The sequence below is a fragment of the Pongo pygmaeus genome, chromosome 21, assembly GCF_028885625.2.
Source record: "Pongo pygmaeus isolate AG05252 chromosome 21, NHGRI_mPonPyg2-v2.0_pri, whole genome shotgun sequence".
In the NCBI taxonomy this organism is placed as follows: domain Eukaryota; kingdom Metazoa; phylum Chordata; class Mammalia; order Primates; family Hominidae; genus Pongo; species Pongo pygmaeus.
Window position 1 is genome coordinate 51,795,700 of NC_072394.2, and position 15,813 is coordinate 51,811,512.

At 45.8% G+C, this 15,813-nt stretch overlaps 1 protein-coding gene across 1 annotated transcript in view; it reads left to right on the forward strand.

Moving 5' to 3' along the window:
• The window catches only part of DDX27 (DEAD-box helicase 27), a 52,569-nt gene that overhangs the window by 5,728 nt on the left and 31,028 nt on the right, over nucleotides 1-15,813 (forward strand). The window contains exon 2 of the mRNA XM_054467463.2: nucleotides 14,252-14,364. The gene's annotated coding sequence lies outside the window, so the exon portion shown is untranslated. The remainder of the gene's footprint in view (nucleotides 1-14,251; nucleotides 14,365-15,813) is intronic.

Sequence of the window (15,813 nt, forward strand, 5' to 3'; positions counted from 1 at the left end):
AATCACTTGAACCTGGGAGACAGAGGTTGCAGTGAGCCGAGATCGTGCCATTGCACTCCAGCCAGGGCAACAAGAGCGAAACTCTGTCTCAAAAAAAAAAGAAAGAAAAAAGAAAGGAAATTGGCCAGGCATGGTCACCCATGTCTATAATCCCAGCACTGTGGGAGGCCAAGGCAGGAGGATTGCTTGAGCCCAGGAGTTCGAGGCTGCAGAGAACTATGATCTTTTAAAATTATTATTATTACTATTATTATTTTGAGACAGAGTCTCGCTCTGTCACCCAGACTGCAGTGCAGTGTCACGATCTCAACTCACTGCAACCTCCACCTCCTGGGTTCAAGCAATTCCTTGTGCCTCAGCAGCCCAAGTAGCTGGGATTACAGGCGCACACCACTACACCTGGCTTATTTTTGCATTTTCAGCAGAGATGGGGTTTCACTCTGTTGGCCAGGCTGGTCTCCAACTCTTGACCTCAAGTGATCTGCCCACCTCAGCCTCCCAAAGTGTTGGAATTACAGGCATAGCCACCCTGTCAGCTTGTAATGAGCTATGATCTCACCACTGCACTCCAGCCTGGGCAACAGTGAAACCCTGTGTCAAAGTGAAAAAAAAAAAAAAAAAAACGGGAAACCATAAAAGTACCAGAAGAATTCCTGCAAGAATGTTTGTATCACTCTGAAGTGGAGAAGACTCTTTTAACTATAACACAAAATTTCGGAATCCTTAAAGGAAAAGATCAATTCATTGACTCAGGAAAATAAAAAATGTGATAAGAGGCAATACAAAGACAAATGATAAACTGGAAAAAATTTGCATCTCAGAGAGGATGATTTCACAAATTTCATGACATGTAAGGAATTACTTTGAATAACAGAATGATTAACAACCCAATGAAAAATGATTAAAAGATAGCAACAGGCCAGGCGCGGTGGCTCACGCCTGTAATCCCAGCACTTTGGGAGGCCGAGGCAGGCGGATCACGAAGTCAAGAGATTGAGACCATCCGGGCTAACACGGTGAAACCCCGTCTCTACTAAAAATACAAAAAAATTAGCCGGGTGTGGTGGCAGGTGCCTGTAGTCCCAGCTGCTCGGGAGGCTGAGGCAAGAGAATGGCGTGAACCCGGGAGGCGGAGCTTGCAGTGAGCCGAGATCGTGCCACTGCACTCCAGCCTGGGCGACAGAGCAAGACTCCGTCTCAAAAAAAAGATAGCAACAGTTCATGGGAAAGGAAAAACAAGTGGTTCTTAGAAATAACAATGTAGGCTGGGCGCGGTGGCTCACGCCTATAATCCCAACACTTTGGGAGCCCAAGGTGGGCAGATCACCCGAGGCTGGGAGTTTGATACCAGCCTGACCAACATGGAAAAACCCCATCTCTACTAAAAATACAAAATTAGCCAGGCGTGGTGGCGCGTGCCTGTAATCCCAGCTACTTGGGAGGCTGAGGCAGGAGAATCGCTTGGACCCAGGAGGCGGAGGTTGCAGTGAGCAGAGATAGCGCCATTGCACTCCAGCCTGGGCAACAAGAGTGAAACTCCCTCTCAAAAAAAAAAAGAAAAGAAAAGAGGAAAAAAAAAAACCAAAGAAACAACAACGTAATGGCTGGGCCGCTGGCTCATGCCTGTAGTCCTGGCACTTTGGGAGGCCGAGGCGGGTGGATCACTTGAGGTCAGGAGAATAGCCTGAACCCAAGGAGGCGGAGGTTGCAGTGAGCCGAGATCACACCACTGCACTCCAGCCTGGGGGACAAAGCAAGACTCCATCTAAAAAAAAAAAAAAAAGAAAGAAAGAAAGGGAGAAAAAAAGAGGCCGGGCGCGGTGGCTGACGCCTTTAATCCCAACACTTTGGGAGGCCGAGGCGGGCGGATCACGAGGTCAGGAGATCGAGACCATCCTGGCTAATACAGTGAAACCCCGTCTCTACTAAAAATACAAAAAATTAGCCGGGCTTGGTGGCAGGCGCCTGTAGTCCCAGCTACTCGGGAGGCTGAGGCTGGAGAATGGCGTGAACCCCGGGGGGCGGAGCCTGCAGTGAACTGAGATCGCGCCACTGCACTCCAGCCTGGGCGACAGCGAGACTCCATCTCAAAAAAAAAAAAAAAAAAGAAAAAGAAAGAAAAAAAAGAAAAGAAATAGCAACATGAGGCCAGGTGTGGCAGCTCACGCCTGTAATCCAGCACTTTGGGAGGCCGAGGCGGGCGGATCACAAGTTCAGGAGATCGGGACCATCCTGGCTAACACGGTGAAACACCATCTCTACTAAAAATACAAAAAAAAAAATTAGCTGGGCATGGTGGCGGGCACCTGTAGTCCCAGCTACTTGGGAGGCTGAGGCAGGAGAATGGCATGAACCTGGGAGGCGGAGCTTGCAGTGAGCCAAGATCACACCACTGCACTCCAGCCTGGGCGACAGAGCAAGACTCCATCTCAAAAAAAAAAAAAAAAACAAAAAAAAAACAGGAGCTGTGTCCATGAAACAACATGGATAAGCTCTAATTGCATCTCTCTAGGTGGAAAAAAATTAGACCCAAAAGCCCCCATATTGTTTGCTTCCATTTCTATGACATTCTGGAAAAGGTAAAATTACAGGGACAGCAAATACATCAGGCCCAGTGCAGTGGCACTTTGGGTGCAGTGGCACTTTGGGAAGCCCAGGAGGGAGGATCACCTGAGCCCAGGAGTTTGAGACCAGCCTGGGCAATATAGTGAGATGCCGTCTCTACCAAAAAAACTCACAAAAAGTAGCCAGGTATGGTGGTGCACGCCTGTAGTCTCAGCTGCTCAGGAGGCTGAGGCAGGAGGATCACTTAAGCCTAGGGGATTGAAGCCACAGTGAGCCGTGATCATGCCACTGCACTCTGCACTTCAGCCTGGGCACAGAGTAAGACCTAGTCTCAAAAAAAAAAAAAAAAGAAGAAGAAGAAAAGAAAAGAAAACAGATCAGTGAGATCAGTGGTTGTCAAGGGCTGGGGAAGGGAAAGGAATTTGATGGAACTGTTCTCTATGCTACTAAAATGGTAGATATATGACTGAATATTTCAAAACCCTTATGCAGTAACCTTTATTGTACACAAATATTTAAGAATCAACAAGGATGTCTGAGGATACGAGGATGGAATGAAAACTGTGACAAACTAATGTCATTGATGAGGAAGGGAGAAAAAAAGTCACTGACTTAATTAACTTTGGAAAATGTGTTTTGACTGGCTAAGGCAAAAGCCAAAAGAACTGCACATTGACACTGTACTCTAGTTGGTAAATTTGTCTCTCACAAAAATGGGGAATATTGGCCTGGGCATGGTGGCTAATGCTTGTAATCCCAGCACCTTGTGGGGCTGAGGTGGGAGGATCACCTGAGATCAGGAGTTCAAGACCACTCTGGCCAATATGGCGAAACACCATCTCTACTAAAAATATAAAAATTAGCCGGGCGTGGTGGCAGGCACCTGTAATTCCAGCTACTCAGGAGGCTGACGCAGTAGAATCACTTGAATCCCGGATGCAGAGGTTGCGGTGAGTCAAGATCACACCACTGCACTCCAGCCTGAGCGACAGGGCAAGACTCTGTCTCAAAAAAAAAAAAAAAAAAAAAAAAAGGGGAGGGCGGAATATTAAAATATTGTGAACTGAATGAAGACAAAATTACATGTCAGAAATATGGGGATGCAGCTAAAGAAATACTTAGAGGGAAAGTTGTAGCATTAAATGTTTGTATTAGAAAATAAGAAATGCCTCAAATCAGTAATCTAATTTTCTACCTTAAGAAACTAGAGGCCCGGCGCGGTGGTTCACGCCTGTAATCCCAGCACTTTGGGAGGCTGAGGTGGGCAGATCACGAGGCCAGGAGATCGAGACCATCCTGGCTAACACGGTGAAACCCCATCTCTACTAAAAATACAAAAAATTAGCAGGGCATGGTGGCGGGCACCTGTAGTCCCAGCTACTCAGGAGGCTGAGGCAGGAGAATGGCGTTAACCCAGGAGGCAGAGCTTGCAGTGAGCCGACATCGTGCCACTGCACTGCAGCCTGGGCGACAGAGCGAGACTCCATCTCAAAAAAAAAAAAAAAGAAAGAAAGAAAGAATCAACTAGAATAGGCTGGGACACTGGGCGTGATGGCTCACATTGTAATCCCAGCACTTTAGGAGGCCGAGCTGGGCAGATCTCTTGAGGTCAGGAGTTCGAGACCAGCCTGGCCAACATGGTAAAACTCGGTCTCCACTAAAAAAACATAAAAATTAGCCGGACTTGGTGGCGCACACCTGTAATCCCAGCTACTGGGGAGGCTGAGGCAGGAGACTTGCTTGAACCCGGGAGGTGGAAGTTGCAGTGAGCCAAGATCGCACCACTGCACTCCAGCCTGGGTGACAGAGCAAGACTCCATCTCAAAAAATTAAAAAATAAATAAATAAATAAATAATACAATAGGCTGAAAGTAGTGGCTTGCACCTGTATTTCTAGCACTTTGGGAGGCTGAGGCAGGAAGATTGCTTTAGCTCAGCTCAGTAATTCAAGGCCAGCCTCAACAACATAGGGAAACCCTGTCTCTACAAAAAAAAAAGAAGGAGAAGAAGGAGGCCAGGCTCCGTGGCTCAACACCTGTAGTCCCAGCACTTTTGGGAGGCTGAGGTGGGTGGATTGCTTGAGGCCAGGAGTTTGAGACCAGCCTGGCCAACATGGTGAAATCCTGTCTCTACTAAAAATACAAACATTAGCCAGCAAGGTGGTATGCCTGCCTGTAGCCCCAGCTACTTGGGAGGCTGAGGCATGAGAATTGCTTGAACCCAGGAGGTGGAGCTTGCAGTGAGCTGAGATCACGCCACTGCACTCCAGCCTGGATGACAGAGGGATGCTCTGTCTCAAAAAAAGAAAAAAGGAAAGAGAAATTAGAATAAGATCAAATTAAACCCAAAGTAAGTGTAAGAAAATAAATAATAAAAGACAAGAGTACATATCAATGAGGGGCGGGCATGGTGGCTCACACCTGTAATCCCAATACTTTAGGAGCCCAAGGCCGGCAGATCACCTGAGGTCAGGAGTTTGAGATCAACCTGGCCAACATGGTGAAACCCCATCTCTACCAAAAATACAAAACTTACCCAGGTGTGGTGGTGCATGCCTTTAGTCCCAGCTATTAAGGAGGCTAAAGCAGGAAGATCGCTTGACCCAGGGAGGCAGAGGTTGCAGCGAACCAAGAACAATAGAGAAAATCTGTGAAACCAAAAGCGATCTCTTTGAGGAGGGAAAATCAATAAAATTGATAAGTTTCTAACCAGGATGATCAATAAAAAAAGCCAGAATATTTGTGACAGGTCCAGAACATACATATATGCTTTGTAATGAACATAGCTTCTCTGGATTTTAAGGTGACGATTCGAGAGGAAATCTTGCGGATAAGAGAAGAAAGAGCCCTTTCATTGAAATACCTTTTAGTATTCTTTTAAATTTGCATATAGAATTACATATGCAATAATTATTCACAAATAAAATGCTATATATTTTTATTTTATTTATTTTTTTGAGACGGAGTCTTGCTCTGTTGCCCAGGATGGAATGCAATGGCACAATCTCAGCTCACTGCAACCTCCACCTCCCTGGTTCAAGCAAATCCCCTGCTTCAGCTTCCTGAGTAGCTGGGATTACAGGCGTGCGCCACCACGCCTGGCTAACTTTTGCATTTTTAGTAGAGATGGGGTTTTACCATGTTGGCCAGACTGGTCTCGAAATCCTGACCTCGTGATCCGCCGCCTTGGCCTCCCAAGTGCTGGGATAACAAGCAAGGGCCTCCTCGCCTGGCCAGGGGGTAGTAGTTTTAAAAGGTATATTTATCCATTCATTTAATAATTGGTGTTTATTATTTCTATAATACTTACACTTTTTTTATACTTACAGAGTACTGCAAATGAAGGTTTTCTAAAACAATATTGTTTTGTGTATTTACTTTTTTTTTTTTTAGAGTCTCACTCTGTCACTCTGTCACCCAAGCTGGAGTGTGGTGGCATGATCTCTGCTCACTGAAACCTCCCAATCCCAGGCTCAAGCAATCCTCCCACCTCAGCCTCCCGAGTAGCTGGGGCCACAGGCCCGCACCACCACACCCTATTTTTTGTATTTTTTATTGTGTACTTTAAAATTTTATGTAAATGGCATCATGTTATTTGAATTCTTCTATGACTTGCGTTTTACCCTTCAACATTACATTCTGAATGGTTCACCTATATTTACATGCATAGTTCTATTTTTTCATTTTCAGTGCTGTACAGTATTCCAACAAATGGATATGTTATTTTATATTCACCCAGGCTTGTTCTGAGGGTCACTTAGGTTGGTGTCCTTTGTTGCTATAGTAAACATTGCTGCTGTCAACATTCTTGTATATCTCCTCATGCAATTGGTGGATTTTACATTTTATATATATATATATATATATATATATATTTTTTTTTTTTCTTTTGAGATGGAGTCTCACTCTGCCACCCAGGCTGGAGTGCAGTGGTGCAATCTCAGTTCACTGCAACCTCTGCCTCCCAGGTTTAAGCCATTCTCCTGCCTCAGCCTCTCGAGTAGCTGGGATTACAGGCACCCGCCACCATGCCTGGCTAATTTTTTGTATTTTTAGTAGAGACAGGGTTTCGCCATTTTGGCCAGGCTGGTCTCAAACTCCTGACCTCAGGTGATCCACCTGCCTCAGCCTCCCAAAGTGTTGGGATTACAGGTGTGAGCCACTGTGCCTGGCCCACTCCTGGTCTTTTTCTCCACCCACTGTCATAAAAAAAATTCACAAGATTTTGTACAGAAATATTATGGGCTTGAGGGTAATTGAGGAGAGAAGCAGTGATCATGAGTTCATTTTAGGTCAACAAGATAGCCCCTGTTGGCTTAGCTGACCTGGTTATTTCTCAAATTTAATACTAAGTAACCCAATGGGAAAAGCAAATCCCGTGCTATATAAATTTAAAACGTATTTTCATATTATACTGGAGGCAGAAGGCTAAAGGGAGTCATTCTCTTCCTAATGATGGAGAGCGTTTTGGTTATGCAAAATAGCTTTTGGTGGCCTTGTGCAAGTTACTTCTCATTATGCACACAAGTGCTCTTGTTATATCCACATATTGCCTGGTCTCTAGATAGTTTCTATGCTTTGTGACAGTTTTTTTTTTTTTTTTTTTTGAGACGGAGTCTTGCCCTGTGGCCCAGGCTGGAGTGCAGTGGTGCGATCTCGGCTCACTGCAACCTCCGCCTCCCAGGTTCAAGAGATTCTCCTGCCCCATCCTCCCGAGTAGCTGGGATTACAGGCACGCGCCTCCATGCCCAGCTAATTTTTGCATTTTTAGTAGAGACGGGGTTTCACCATGTTGGTCAGGCTGGTCTCGAACTTCTGACCTCGTGATCTGCCCGCCTCGGCCTCCCAAAGTGCTGGGATTACAGGCATGAGCCACCGTGCCCGGCCTGCTTTATGACAGTTTTAAAAATTAATTTTCTTTTTTTTTTTTTTGAGATGGAGCCTAGCTCTGTCGCCAGACTGGAGTGCAGTGACGCCATCTTGACTCACTGAACTGCAACCTCTGCCTTCCGGGTTCAAGTGATTCTCCTGCTTCAGCCTCCTGAGTAGCAAGGATCACAGGCACATGCCACCACGCCCAGCTAATTTTTGTATTTTTAGTGGAGATGGGGTTTTACCCTGTTGGCCAGGATGGTCTGGATCTCCTGACCTCGTGATCCACCCACCTCGGCCTCCCAAAGTGCTGGGATTACAGGCGTGAGCCACCATACCCGGCCAAAATTAATTTTCTTTTTTTTTTTTGAGACGGAGTTTTGCTCTTGTTACCCAGGCTGGAGTGCAATGGCGCACAGGCTCGGCTCATCACAAGCTCCGCCTCCCGGGTTCAAGCGATTCTCCTGCCTCAGCCTCACGAGTAGCTGGGAATACAGGCATGTACCACCACACCCAGCTAATTTTGTATTTTTAGTGGAGACGAGATTTCTCCATGTTGGTCAAGCTGGTCTCGAACTCCTGACCTCAGGTGATCTGACCACCTCGGCCTCCCAAAGTGCTGGGATTACAGGCACGAGCTACCGTGCCCGGCTAATTTTCTTTTCTTTTTTCCTTTTTTTTTTTTGAGACCGAGTCTAGCTCTGTCACCCAGGCTGGAGTGCAGTGGCATGATCTCAGCTCACTGTAATCTCTGCCTCCTGGGTTCAAGTGATTCTTGTGCCTCAGCCTCCCAAGTAGCTGGGACTACAGGCGCTTGCCACCACGCCCAGCTGATTTTTTTTTTTTTTTGTATTTTTTGTGTGTATGGGGTTTCACCATATTGGCTAGGCTGGTCTGGAACTCTTGACCTCAAGTGATCCACCCGCCTTGGCCTCCCAAAGTGCTGGGATTACAGGCGTGAGCCACCGCACCCAGCCAAAATTAATTTTTTTAATCAAAGTAATGTGTGTGCATAGTTTAGAGAATCAAATAATTTTAAGAAGCTTATCATGAAAACAATGTCCACTCAACTCTTCCTCTTGGCATCTTCCTTCTGTTTTTTTTTTTTTTTTTTTTTTTGAGGCAGAGTCTTGCTCTGTCGCCCAGGCTGGAGTGCAGTGGTGTGATCCTGGGCCACCGCACCCAGCCATCTTCCTTTTTTTTTTGAGACAGGGTCTCGCTCTGTCACCCAGACTGGAGTGCAGTGGCATGGTCATGGTTTACTGTAGCCTCAACCTCCTGGGCTCAAGTGATCCGCCCAAAGTACTGAGATTATAGGCATGAGCCACCGTGCCTGGCCAACATAGCAAGACCCTGCCTCTATTTTTAAAAAAATAATAAATATTTTAAATGAAATTATATATATATATATATTTTTTTTTTTTTTTGAGACAGAGACTGGCTCTGTCACCAGGCTGGAGTGCAGTGGCATGATCTCAGCTCACTGAAATCTTCACCTCCCGGGTTCTAGCGATTCTCCTGCCTCAGCCTCCCAAGTAGCTGGGATTACAGGCGTGCATCACCACACCCAGCTAATTTTTGTATTTTTAGTAGAGACGGGGTTTCACCATGTTGGCCAGGATAGTCTTGATTTTCTGACCTTGTGATCCACCCACCTTGGCCTCCCAAAGTGCTGGGATTACAGGCGTGAGCCACTGCGCCTGGCCAAAAAAATAATTTTTTAAAAATTAGCTAGGCACGGTGGTGCATGCACCTGTAGTCCCAGCTACTTAGGAGGCTGAGGTGGGAGGACCACTTGAGCCCAAGAATTTGAGGCTGCAGCGAGCTATGATTACGCCCCTGCATTCCAGCCTAGGTGTAATCATAGCTCGCTGCAGCCTCAGCAAAAAAAAAAAAAAAAAAGAAGTCAAAAGTTCCCTGGGATAGGAGTAGTCCCTTATAAGCACCTGCCAAGTCAGAGTGTCCACCATGCCACTTTTCTCTCGCCTCCACTGCCCCCTTCTGTCCTGGAGGAGCCAGGGGCTGACTTGTGAGTGGAGCAGGGTTAGTGGAAGGCTTGGGTGGAAGAAATAGAGAAGTCCTCCAGGCAGGCCTCTTTTTCTGTCTTCATGTGGCCAGTCCAAGCAGGCTGAAGTGGAAGAAGGGAATTTAATTAAATTTAAATGAATTTTGAATTTTTTTTGTTTGGTTGGTTTGTTTTTGAGACGGAGTCTCGCACTGTTGCCTGGGTTGGAGAGCAGTGATGTGATCTCGGCTCACTGCAACCTCCGCCTCCCAGGCTCAAGCAATTCTCCTGCCTCACCCTTCCGAGTAGCTGGCATTACAGGCGCCCACCTGGGTAATTTTTTGTATTTTTAGTAGAGACAGGGTTTCACTATGTTGGCCAGGCTGGTCTCAAACATCTGACCTCGTGAGCCACCCGTCTTGGCCTCCCAGAGTGCTGGGATTATAGGCGTGAGCCACCACGCCCGGCTCCAAATGCACTTTTACATTACTGAACCGAGACTGTTTGGGGGTTGTAAGTGACCAAGATAATTTTATTTTATTTATTTTGAGATGGAGTCTCGCTCTGTCACCCAGGCTGGAGTGCGGTGGCATGATCTCGGCTCACTGTAACCGCTGCCTCCTGGGTTCAAGTGATTCTCCCACCTCAGCCTCCCGAGTAGCTGGGATTACAGGTGCACACCACCACACCCAGCTAATTTTTTGTTTGTTTGTTTGTTTTGAGATGGAGTCTCACTCTGTCTCCAGGCTGGAGTGCAGTGGCGCCATCTCAGCTCACTGCAACCTCTGCTTCCCGGGTTCAAGTGATTCTCCTGCCTCAGCCTTCCAAGTAGCTGGGACTACAGGCATGTGCCACCAAGCCCAGCTAATTTTTGTATTTTTAGTAGAGACGGGGTTTCACCATGTTGTCCAGGATGGTCTCGATCTCTTGACCTGGTGATCTGCCCGCCTCGGTGACCCAAAGTGCTAGGATTACACGTGTGAGCCACTGCACGTGGCCTATTTTTTTTTTTTGTATTTTTAGTAGAGATGGGGTTTCACCATGTTGGCCAGGCTGGTCTTGAATTCCTGACCTCAAGTGATCTGCCTGCCTTGGCCTCTCAAAGTGCTGGGATTACAGGCGTGAGCCACCATGCCTGGCACAAGGAAACTGTATTGCCTGAGAGTCACTAAGAAAGCAATGGCTTTGGGAGGCCGAGGCAGGAGGATTGCTTGAGGCTAGGAGTTCAAAACCAACCTGGGCAACATAGTGAGATCCTGTCTCTTTTTTTTTGAGACGGAGTCTCGCTCTGTCACCCAGATTGGAGTACAGTGGCGTGATCTTGGCTCACTGCAAGCTCCGCCTCCCGGGTTCATGCCATTCTCCTGCCTCAGCCTCCCAAGTAGCTGGGACTACAGGTGCCCGTCACCATGCCCGGCTAATTTTTTTGTATTTTGTTAATAGAGACGGGGTTTCAACGTGTTAGCCAGGATGGTCTCGATCTCCTGACCTCCTGATCCACCTGCCTCGGCCTCCCAAAGTGCTGGGATTACAGGCGTAAGCCACTGCGCCCGGCCGATCCTGTCTTTTTTTTATTCATTTAGTTAGAGAAAGTGTCTTACTCTGTCACCCATGCTGGAGTGCAGTGGCACAATCTCGGCTCACTGCAACCTCTGCCTCCCAGGTTCAAGTGATTCTCCTACCTCAGCCTCCCGAGAAGCTGGGATTACAGGCACATACCACCACGCCCAGCTAATTTTTGTATTTTTAGAAGAGACGGGTTTCATCATGTTGGCCAGGCTGGTGTCAAACTCCTTGGCTCAGGTGATTTGCCTGTCTCGGCCTCCCAAAGTGCTGGGATTACAGGTGTGAGCCGCCGTGCCACACCCCTGTCTCTATCTAAAAAGAAAAAAAAAAAAAGCCATGGGACTTACCCTGGATTTCATTCAAGGTATGGGGAAGAACTGGCTTCCCAGAGACAAACTGAACATGCAAAGAATGAACTTGTTTTCTGTCTACACCCTATGCATGAGTCCCACCACCTGATAAATAAATTGGCTGGACAACATAGTGAAACCGCATCTTAAAAAAAAAAAAAAAAAAAAAAGGAAGGCCAGACATGGTGCCTCCCACCTGTAATCTCACACTTTGCAAGGCCAAGTCGGGTGGAACACATGAGGTCAGGAGTTCAAGACCAGCCTGACCAACATGGTGAAACCCTGTCACTACTAAAAGCACAAAATTTAGCTGGGCAGGGTGGTGGATGCCTGTAATCCCAGCTACTTGAAGGCTGAGGCAGGAGAATCACTTGAACCCAAGAGGCGGAGGTTGCAGTGAGCTGAGATCATACCATTGCACTACAGCCTGGGCAACAAGAGCAAAACTCTGTCCCAAAAAATATATATCATGATAATTGGCCAGGTGTGGTGGCTCATGCCTGTAATCCCAGCACTTTGTGAGGCCGAGGCGGGTGGATCACGAGGTCAGGAGATCAAGACTGTCCTAGCCAACATGGTGAAACCCCATCTCTACTAAAAATACAAAATAATTAGCCAGGCGTGGTGGCAGGCACCTGTAGTCCTAGCTACTCAGGAGGCTGAGGCAGGAGAATCCCTTGAACCCGGGAGGCAGAGGTTGCAGTGAGCTGAGATAGCGCCATTGCACTCCAGCCTGGGCGACACGGTGACACGGCGACACTCTGTCTCAAATAATAATAATAATCATCATCAAAAAAATAAATAAATTGGCTACGCTTAGTTTTCTGTATACTTATCTCTGATAGGCGTGAGTTCCTCTCCAGACCAGTTGGGCAGCTGTGGCACTGTGTCTTGCTTTAACCTTTTTCATGGGCTGGATCTCCTGTTTCCTGAATTCCATGAGTTCCTTTTGCATAGTTTTCTGCCTCATGCTCCACCTACTTCCTGTCAAAGGGGTGGACACTACATATCTGGAAATGTCTTTCCGTTCTCACACTTCATGGATAATTTAGCTGGGTATACAATGCTAGGTTAGAAATCATTGTCCTTCAGGAATGGAGTTCTTTCTCATTCCAGGGGGCAAGTGTGTTTCTTAGCTACTTTACACGTGGATGAGAAACCAACTGTTTTCTTCCTCCTCTTCTCTCTCCCTTTTTCCCTCCTTCTCCTCCTTGTTTCTGGTAGTGGTGGGGGGAAATTCTACATCACTAGGTTTTCAAACTCTAGAGCTGTCAAAAAGCACACAGCTGTTTTCCTAACACAGACTTTATTTACATAGCAGAAAAAGGACTTGGCACTTACACTTTGCATATTGTTTGAATTACTGTTAACAGGGAGAGCAGGCTTATGTAATCATGTCTGGCTTTTCTTGGTTGAAAAACTTGTTCTTGTATCTTCATAAATGGTAAAAATGACTTTTCTATCATCCCCCATACTGCAACTCTTCCTTTTAATTTTTTCTTTTTAGAAATTATATATTGAAGTGAATTCACATAATATAAAATTAGCCATTTCACAGTGAACAATTCAGTGACATTTAGTACATTCATAATGTTATGCAACCATAATCTCTATGTAGTTCCAAAACATTTTAATCACTCCAAAAGGAAACCTGGCATTCATTAAGCAGTTAGTCCCCATCCCCCAATTCCCTAATCCCCCACATTTCTGGCAACTACCAATCTGCTTCCTGTTTACCTAAATAGGATTTACCTATTCTAGATAATCAGTATGAATGGAATAAAATAATATGTAACCTTTGGTATCTGGCTTCTTCTACTTAGTATAATGTTTTTGAGGTTCATCCTCAATGTAGCATGTATCTCATTTCATTCATTTTTATAACTGAATAATAAGCCATTATATGGATATATCACAAATTGTTTATCCATTCATGTATTAATGGACATTTGAGTTGTTTCTACCTTTTGTCTGTTGTGAATAGTGCTGCTGTGAACACTCGTGTACAAGGATTTGTTTGAATCCTTGTTTTCACTTCTTTTGGGTATATACTTAGGAGTTGAATTGCTGGTTCATATAGTAATTCTTTTTTTTTTTTTTTTTTAATAGAGACAGGGTCTCTCTATGTTACCCAGGCTGGAGTGTAGTGGCTATTCATAGGCACAATCATAGCACAATGCAGTCTTGAGCTCCTCTCCTCAAGTGATCCTCCTGCCTCAGCCTGCTTTTTTTCCTTTTCTTTTTTGGAAACGTAATCTAGTTCTGTTGCCCAGGCTGGAGTGCAATGGTGCGATCTAGGCTCACTGCACCCTCCACCTCTCGGGTTCAAGTGATTCTCCTGTCTCAGCCTCCTGAGTAGCTGGGATTAGAGGCACAAGACACCACACCCCATTAATTTTTGTATTTTTAGTAGAGACGGGGTTTCACCATGTTGGCCAGGCTGATCTTGAACTCCTGGCCTCAAGTGATCCGCCCACCTCAGCCTCCCAAAGTGCTGAGATTATAGGTGTGTGCCTCTGCTCCCACTCTGCCTCAGCCTCCTGAGTAGCTGGGACTATGGCATGTGCCACAGTACCTGGCTGTCATATGCTAATTCTATGTTCACTTTTTTGAAGAACTACCAAACTGTTTTCCACACCAGCTAACCATTTTACATCCCCACTGGCAATATACAAGGGTTCAAAATGTTCATATCTTCATGAACAGTTGGTTTTTTTGTTTTGTTTCGAGACAGGGTCTTTCTCTGTCATCCAGGCTGGAGTGCAGTGGCACGCTCATGGCTCAGTGCAGCTTCAACCTCCCCAGACTCAAGTGATGCTCCCATCTCAGCCTCCTGAGTAGCTGGGACTACAGGTGCATACCACCAGGCCTGGCTAATTTTGTATTTTTTGCAGAGACAGGGTTTTGCCACGTTGCCCAGGCTGGTCTCCAACTCCTGAGCTCAAGTGATGCCCCTTCCTTGGCCTCCCAAAGTTCTGGGATTACAGGCGTGAGTCACCATGCCCAGGTGAGCACCTTTTTGTGTGCTTTTTGGCCACTTGTATACCTTCTTTCGAGAAACTTTGTTTATTTTTCCAGCTTTATTGAGGTATAATTAACAAATTTTGCATAATTCAGGGTATACAATGTCATGATTGAATATATGTATTCATTGAGAAATGGTTGCCACAATCAAATTAACATACTTATCACCACACGTAGTTACCATCTTTTGGATAAAGGCTTATTCAAGTCCTTTCTCTGTTTTTTCATTGAGTTGTTTGGTTTGTAGTTGTTGAGTTGTTAAAGTTGTTTATATTTTCTGGATATTTCCCTCAAAAACGGAAGCTATTGGAATTTTTTTTTTTTTTTTTTTTTTTTTTTGAGGCAGAGTTTTACTGTTGTTGCCCAGACTGGAGTGCAATGGCGTCATCTCAGCTCACCACAACCTCCGCCTCCCAAGTTCAAGCAATTTTCCTGCCTCAGCCTCCCGAGTAGCTGGGATTACAGGCATGCGACACCACATCCGGCTAATTTTTTGTATTTTTAATAGAGATGGGGTTTCTCCATGTTGGTCAGGCTGGTCTCGAACTCCTGACCTCAGGTGATCCGCCCACTTTGGCCTCCCAAAGTGCTGGGATTAAAGGCTTGAGCCATCGCGCCCGGCCTACTGGAATTTTTACTGTTGTAATATCGGGTAATATGTGTTACCCAATGTGGGAGCAACAATTTGTTGCTTAACAATAGCCATTTCTCCAACTTTTTTATTTTATTTTATTTATTTATTTATTTTTGAGACAGCGTCTCGCTCTGTCATCCAGGCTAGAGTGCAGTGGCATGATCCTGGTTCACGGCAGCCTCCACCTCCTGGGCTCAGGCAATCCTCCTGCCTCAGACTCCTGAGTAGCTGGGATTATAGGCGCACACTACCATGTTTGGCTACTTTTTGTTTGTATTTTTTGTAGAGATGGGGGTCTCACTATGTTGCCCAGGCTCATTTCTCAATTTTTTTTTTTTTGTTTTAGACAGAGTCTCTCTCTGTCACCCAGGCTGGAGTGCCGTGGCACAATCTTGGCTCACTGCAAACTCTGCCTCCTGGATTCAAACAATTCTCCTGTCTCAGCCTCCTGAGCAGCTGGTATTACAGGTGTGGGCCACCAATCCGGCTAATTTTTGTATTTTTAGTAGAGATGGGGTTTCACCATGTTGGTCAGGCTAGTCTCAAACTCCTGACCTCGTGATCCACCCGCCTCGGGCTCCCAAAGTGCTGGGATTACAGACGTGAGGAACCGCGCCTGGCCTATTTGCTTTTAATGTGGCGAGATTATAATCAACGCTGAAAAGAACACTCTTGCATTTTAAAAGATGCTTACTTATCCGGTTAATTAATTCCCATTGGAAAATTTTAAAGATGGTTAAGATGAGTCACAATTCAGTTTCAGGAAGCAGGTAAATGGGCTGTAGAAAATAAATCCAA